The sequence below is a fragment of the Simochromis diagramma genome, unplaced genomic scaffold, assembly GCF_900408965.1.
Source record: "Simochromis diagramma unplaced genomic scaffold, fSimDia1.1 OVJJ01000618.1, whole genome shotgun sequence".
NCBI classification, from domain to species: Eukaryota; Metazoa; Chordata; class Actinopteri; order Cichliformes; family Cichlidae; genus Simochromis; species Simochromis diagramma.
In genome coordinates this window covers 11,142,332-11,148,331 of record NW_024387423.1, presented here as the reverse complement: position 1 = coordinate 11,148,331, position 6,000 = coordinate 11,142,332, and positions in this window count along the sequence as shown.

Sequence of the window (6,000 nt, the reverse complement as noted above, 5' to 3'; positions counted from 1 at the left end):
TCTAAGTTTTCTTCCTTCACAATGTAAACCAATTTCAGGGTTTGTTTGAGTAGCAGAGCCTTTACCTTAACGTGAGCAACTTTTTTTTTCTCCCCCAACACTGCAAGTAGCATAAGTTGAGTCTTTGAGTAACACACACCTTAACAGTTGCGCACCTGTAGTTGATGTGTGTGTGTATGTGTCTGTGTGTGTGTGTGTGTGTGTGTGCGTGTGCGCTCGCAGCCTTACCTGCCTGTCACCATGAGTGACAGGAGAAGTGGGGGGGTGTTCGGGAGCCCAGCAGCTGGCGTCACACCTGCACAGTCGCACACGCACTTCCATTGGGGACCATCGCGTTCCCTCCTTCTTTGTTAGCAAGCAGAGACACTTTACAAATAATTTATTTGTTTCGCGCTTGTTTTTCTTTCGGTTTCCTTCTGGCAATTTGTTGTTGAAATAATTTATATTCAAAACAACAGCGATGGAAATATACAGAAGAAAAACACTGACAAAGTCTCACATGACAGGCAACTTGTCTGTGCACTTCAGTGGGAGCGAAAGTTGAGAAGTAAAGATAAAGCACGCTAACGCAGATTTGAAAAGGCAGGTTTTTGGCCCAAACTGACTCACCAGTTTAGTCTCCACTTTAACTTTTGCAATTATTTAAATCAAGTAAGCTGACATTTGAATATTAATAGACTTCACTTACGCACATGAAACAATTACATGTTTTGTGTGATTGTCAAGAGGGGTGAAAAAGAGCCTCAGTCCCTGCTGTTATACACCCACCCACACACACACACACACACACACACAAATACACAGCACTGAGGCAGGGCCCGAACAAATTTAATTTAGAGACATTCTCTCCTTCCCTCCACATCCTGGGCTTTTAAGACACTGAAGTGACTGTTCTTCGCCCGTGTAAAAGAACCCCATTATCAAAGCATTAAGATATGATTAAACTGACATTTTCTTAAGAAAACGAAAAGAGTTGGGAATAAAGGGAAAGAGAGAACTACATACTCCAGATCTTATCAGTGGGAAGGTGGGAGGAGGGGGTGCGGGTGTACATACTGATCTTTGAAGGAGCTTATTACAGAGCAAGCTAAGAAGACAAGCGCAGTGGTGTACTGATCAGAGGTATGCAAGCCAAATGCACCTGCTAGATTTCGCTATCATCCACAGAGTGTCAGTCAGTGCTGAGGCCCCTGACTGACGCTGGGTGCAACCGGAACGCTTCTCGGGGCACACTGCAAGAAATATCCAGCTTAGTCCAGCACTGGAGGCTTGCAGAAGAGCTGATAACAGTGTCCTTTAAGGGAAAAAGGGGTGAGAAATTAAAGTGGTTTTTACTTGTTCTGAGATTTTTTTTCAAACCATGAAACATATCTGTATGATGTTATCACCCATTGTGAAGTATAAATCTGAGATGCAAATGGTTTTATGCTTCCAGATTTTCACATTATACATTTCAGGCCACAGAAAGTTTTTTTTCTGACTCAAAAACATTTGTTTGAGCATTTTGACAGAAAGCGTCGATAGTCATATGCTTCTCAGCAATAGATGCAAAAGCCTTTGATCATATTATAAGTTCTGCTAAATGTACAGTTCAAGAGAAGAGTGGATTTTGACAGTGTGTTTCTGCCATCCTGTTGTTGTTGGTCTTTCTTGTACTCATCTGCTATATTTTTTCAGCATGTTTGTACTTTGTTGCTTAAACAAATCATCACTGTCAGTGTCCCAATTCTTAATATAGTCACCTTATATATATATATATATATATATATATATATATATATATATATATATATATATTAGGAGTGCAACAATAGTCCTATCGATATTGAACCGTTCGATACAGTGCTTTCGGTTCAGTACGCATATGTATCGAACCATACAAAAAATTTTATTTACTTTATCAACTTTTCTTCTGACGATGCTGTCTGTGTTGAGCGCTCAGTGGATCTGCGTTCGACTACTCCGCCTAGGCTGCACTGTCGAGTGCAGATCCACTGAGCGCAGTGCAAGCTAGCAAGACAGAAGCTAAGCTCGTTGCAACATGGCAACTGCCTGAACGCTACCCGAAATTGAACCTCTCCCACCCTCATTCAGATCTGGAACTATCTTGGTTTTCATGTGAAGCATGACCCTGATGGTAAGCGCGTCATGGACAAAAGTAAAACAGTATGTCGGATGTGCCACGCAATGCTCAATTGGTGGGAACTAGTGCGTTAGCGCAGTTAGCTTGTTAACGCCGTCCAGCCCCACGCACGGTTATGGCGTTAATGTCATTTTAACGAGATTAACGCTGACAGCACTAGTGGGAACACAACGAATATGACTGCACATTTACGCCGACAGCATCCTAGTGCAAGGACAAGTGAAAGCAGACAAAAACAAAAAGCACGCATGCTACAAACTTTACCTGAGTCATTTAGACAGCCGTTAGCACATGATTCTCCTTATGGGGACCTGATATGTTTAATATGCTGCTGAAAATATAGCCCAGAAGAAGAGTAGTATAGCTTTTAATTTGGAAAGACAAATTTCTCTGTAATAAACTCTCTTTTCCAAAGATGAGTGATTTCTCAATCAGATGAATTTTTTTAAATTATTATTATTTTGTTGTTTCAGCAACATTAAATTTAAAAACTGTACTTTCGAGTTAAAATATATATTTATAATTTTAATAAATGACAAATTAAAAAGGCATGAACATTTTTTTGTATTGAAAAAATATCGAACCGTGACACCAAAGTATCCAACTGCACCATGAATTTTGTGTATCGTTGCACCCCTAATATATATATATATATATATATATATCAGCACACAAGTAAGTGAGGCTATTATAGTAGGGCTGGGTATCGTCACTGATTTCTAGAATCGATTCAATTCCGATTCACAAGGTCCCGAATCGATTCGATCCACGATTCGATTTAATTCGATTCGATTTGAATCTGGGAAATTTTGACAGTCAGAAATATTATAATTCAGATCAGTACATTTACATATTTTTGTATCTATTAAAAGGAAGCTGACACATGCGAGACTTTATCAAAGGTGTGAGCATCACAGCAGAGGCCTTTGTGTCAAAGTAGCTGAAGATAAAACACAGAAAAACATGAAGGTGATTTTCCTGGCCTGGATTTTATAAAAATATTCTGCAGTACATCAAAAACGAAAGAAAACCATTAATCAACACATGAACATTACCTCTGAAGTTACAGCGGTTTTATTAGAGACACGGCTAAGCGTTTTGCATTTTGCTTAATTTTAAAAAGTTTAAATTTGTTCAGTATTGAACGGCAGAAATTAGGTTTACTTTTCGGAAGTAAGTAAAAGGGGGAAAAAAAACGTCGGCCGACAACAACGGCTGTAAACAACGGTAGACTTGTGCGTAACAAGCAAGCGAATAATGCAGAAAACAGAGAGAGAGAGAGAGAGAGCTGTGCATGAAGTGTGATTTTTATCCTGAAAAGTCAGCAAAAGTCAGAGGGAATTCATGACGATGTTTATGTGAAGCGTAGTTTGGATCTTCTTTTGCTGCTGGTTCGGTCAATATTATTTGGAGAGAGATAAAACTAACAGCCATATGATCAGCGCAAAAAGGGCGTAAACACACAGCGCGGACCCACGGATCAGAATCAGCGAGCTGTCGGCTTTCAGCCCCGACCGTCAGCTGAGAAAGGCGACATCTCACTGATTCTGATCCGCGGGTTGCGCTGTGTGTTTACGTCTTTGTGCAGAAGCCGTGTTCCTGCTCTCATTTACTGTCTTAGCTGTTTGGTGGTTGTTGAAATTTTGTGATCTTTCACCTGAGATTCTGGCATTTCGGGCAAAATAAATTAATATTAAAAAATCGATTCAGGATTTTAATGAATCGATTTTACGTTATCCAAGCCAGAATCGATTTTAATCGATAAATCGATTATAAAAACCCACCCCTATATTATAGTGATAAAGTAAAATGTGGGTAAACTCAGATTAGGTCTGTATGATCTTTACTACACGTCAGCATTTGGAATATGTGGCAATCAGGGGTTTCTGCAACCCTTACTGACATTTATTAGAAAGCTATGAAAGTAATAATAATAGTAATTCTCTCTTTACTAAATGATGTGCGAGGTATTTTAGCAGGTTCCAGTCTTGTGTTTTAAATGAGTCTTAACATAAAAATTTATTATATTATTTTATAGTTCACTACATGTGTCTCGATCAGCTGACATCACATTTTAGTGCATCCACAAGCCTACTTTATGTAAGTTTAAGATTAACAGCTCAGTATGGAGGGAATACAGGTTAAGGAGCTAATGGCTAAACCTAATGCCTTCTTAGAGGCTCATTCTACTTAGTCTGTGGACTTTAACTTGACTGGTCACTATTTTTAATAGTTTGTCTTTACACTGAATTCTGAATCAGTTTTAGCCCTTTTAAAATCGTCCCTGCTAGCTTTAGCGCAAACAGAATATTTCTTTAAAGCCCTCATAAGAAGTGTTACACCTTGAAAGAATGTCCTGCAACAACCAAGAGGAAGCCTTATTTTAGCTCATTAACACGTGTCAAATTTAAATGCTATACAGAGAATTATCTCTTATCTGAGAAGTTGTTTAGCCTTGTCTATTGCCAAGCTAAACAAATACCTGAATCAAGAGGCAACTGCAGGATTAAAAAATAATATATTAGTTTAAAAGGCTGTACTTACCTCCACCTGAAACACCTCTACCTGGGGTAAATAGCCATGTTATGTGTGTGCTTTTTTTTTTTTTTTTAGGTTAAATATACCTTACATTGTGCTGCAAATTATGGTTCCACGTCACCTAGCTAGCCAGCCAGTGCTACATTAGCTGGTTATGACCAGGATGCCAAGGTCCCCAAACCATGCAGTATATTATTTAAAAGGGTTGTATGCAAACCAGCGCTTGATATTTTTAGTGCAGTAGATTAGTTGTTATTTCAACCATAATTAGTTAGTTAGTTTGCATTTGCTTTATGTATTTTATGTAAGTTCTCTGTGTAATGTGAGCGAGTTATTGGATTGTGTATACAGATTAGCTTGGCTAGTTGGGCCAGATAACTGATATCAATTGTGAAAAAAAAAAAAAAAAAAGAAGCTAGATAAACTTAACCCTCTCCTTAAATTGACTGTCAAGGACCTCATGGGTATTAGCTTTCTTTTTTTTTTTCATTAAAAAAATTGTATTGTGAATTGTGTCTATGAATAAAAATCCCCTTATTAGCTGAAAAAAGGCAGCCATTTTTATGAAATTTACCAGTATGTAAATGTTCTTTTTCTCATTTTTTCAAAAATATTTTGAACAAATTTTATACATCAAATCACTCAACTGGTTAACAGGTGACATAGTACCATTTTTCTGTTCTATCCCTTTGAGGTTATCATAACTTACTTTGTTCATAAATACAAACAACTTACTAGATCGCTGTCTAAACCAGAGGTAAGTTATTAAAATGAATTATTTAATTTGGCGTTTGTAGCAATGTCTTTCATGAAGTTTATTCATGAAAGACATTTCAGCTCAGATACAAGGCTACAGATCAGACTTGCTACAATTTTGTCCTAAGTCATTCACAATATTGATATAAAAAACAAAACAATTAAAAAATAATATTTACGTACATAAACCACCATTTTAAAAAATTGACAAAACTTTTGACAGGACTACGCCAGCTGCAAATAAAATTATTTTTCTTTTTTAAATTAAAGTGAATGAGTAAGACCTATTAAACACTCAAGTGCTGTCTCTCAATCATATTCACGACATAATTTCTTTAAAAAAAATCCACAGCTGAAATAAACAGTAGTGTTTGTAGCATGTAGACTAACAAAGACACCATATTTCTTTAGCCACTCTGTGAACAAGTGACCAACAATAGACTACTTTTTCATTCTCTAATCTAGTTATTTTTTTCAGGAAACTTTAATTGTGGTATTTTTGCCAGGAGTGATTATTTTAGCCCCTTAGTGCATAAAAATGAACGAATGTACACAAACTGTAA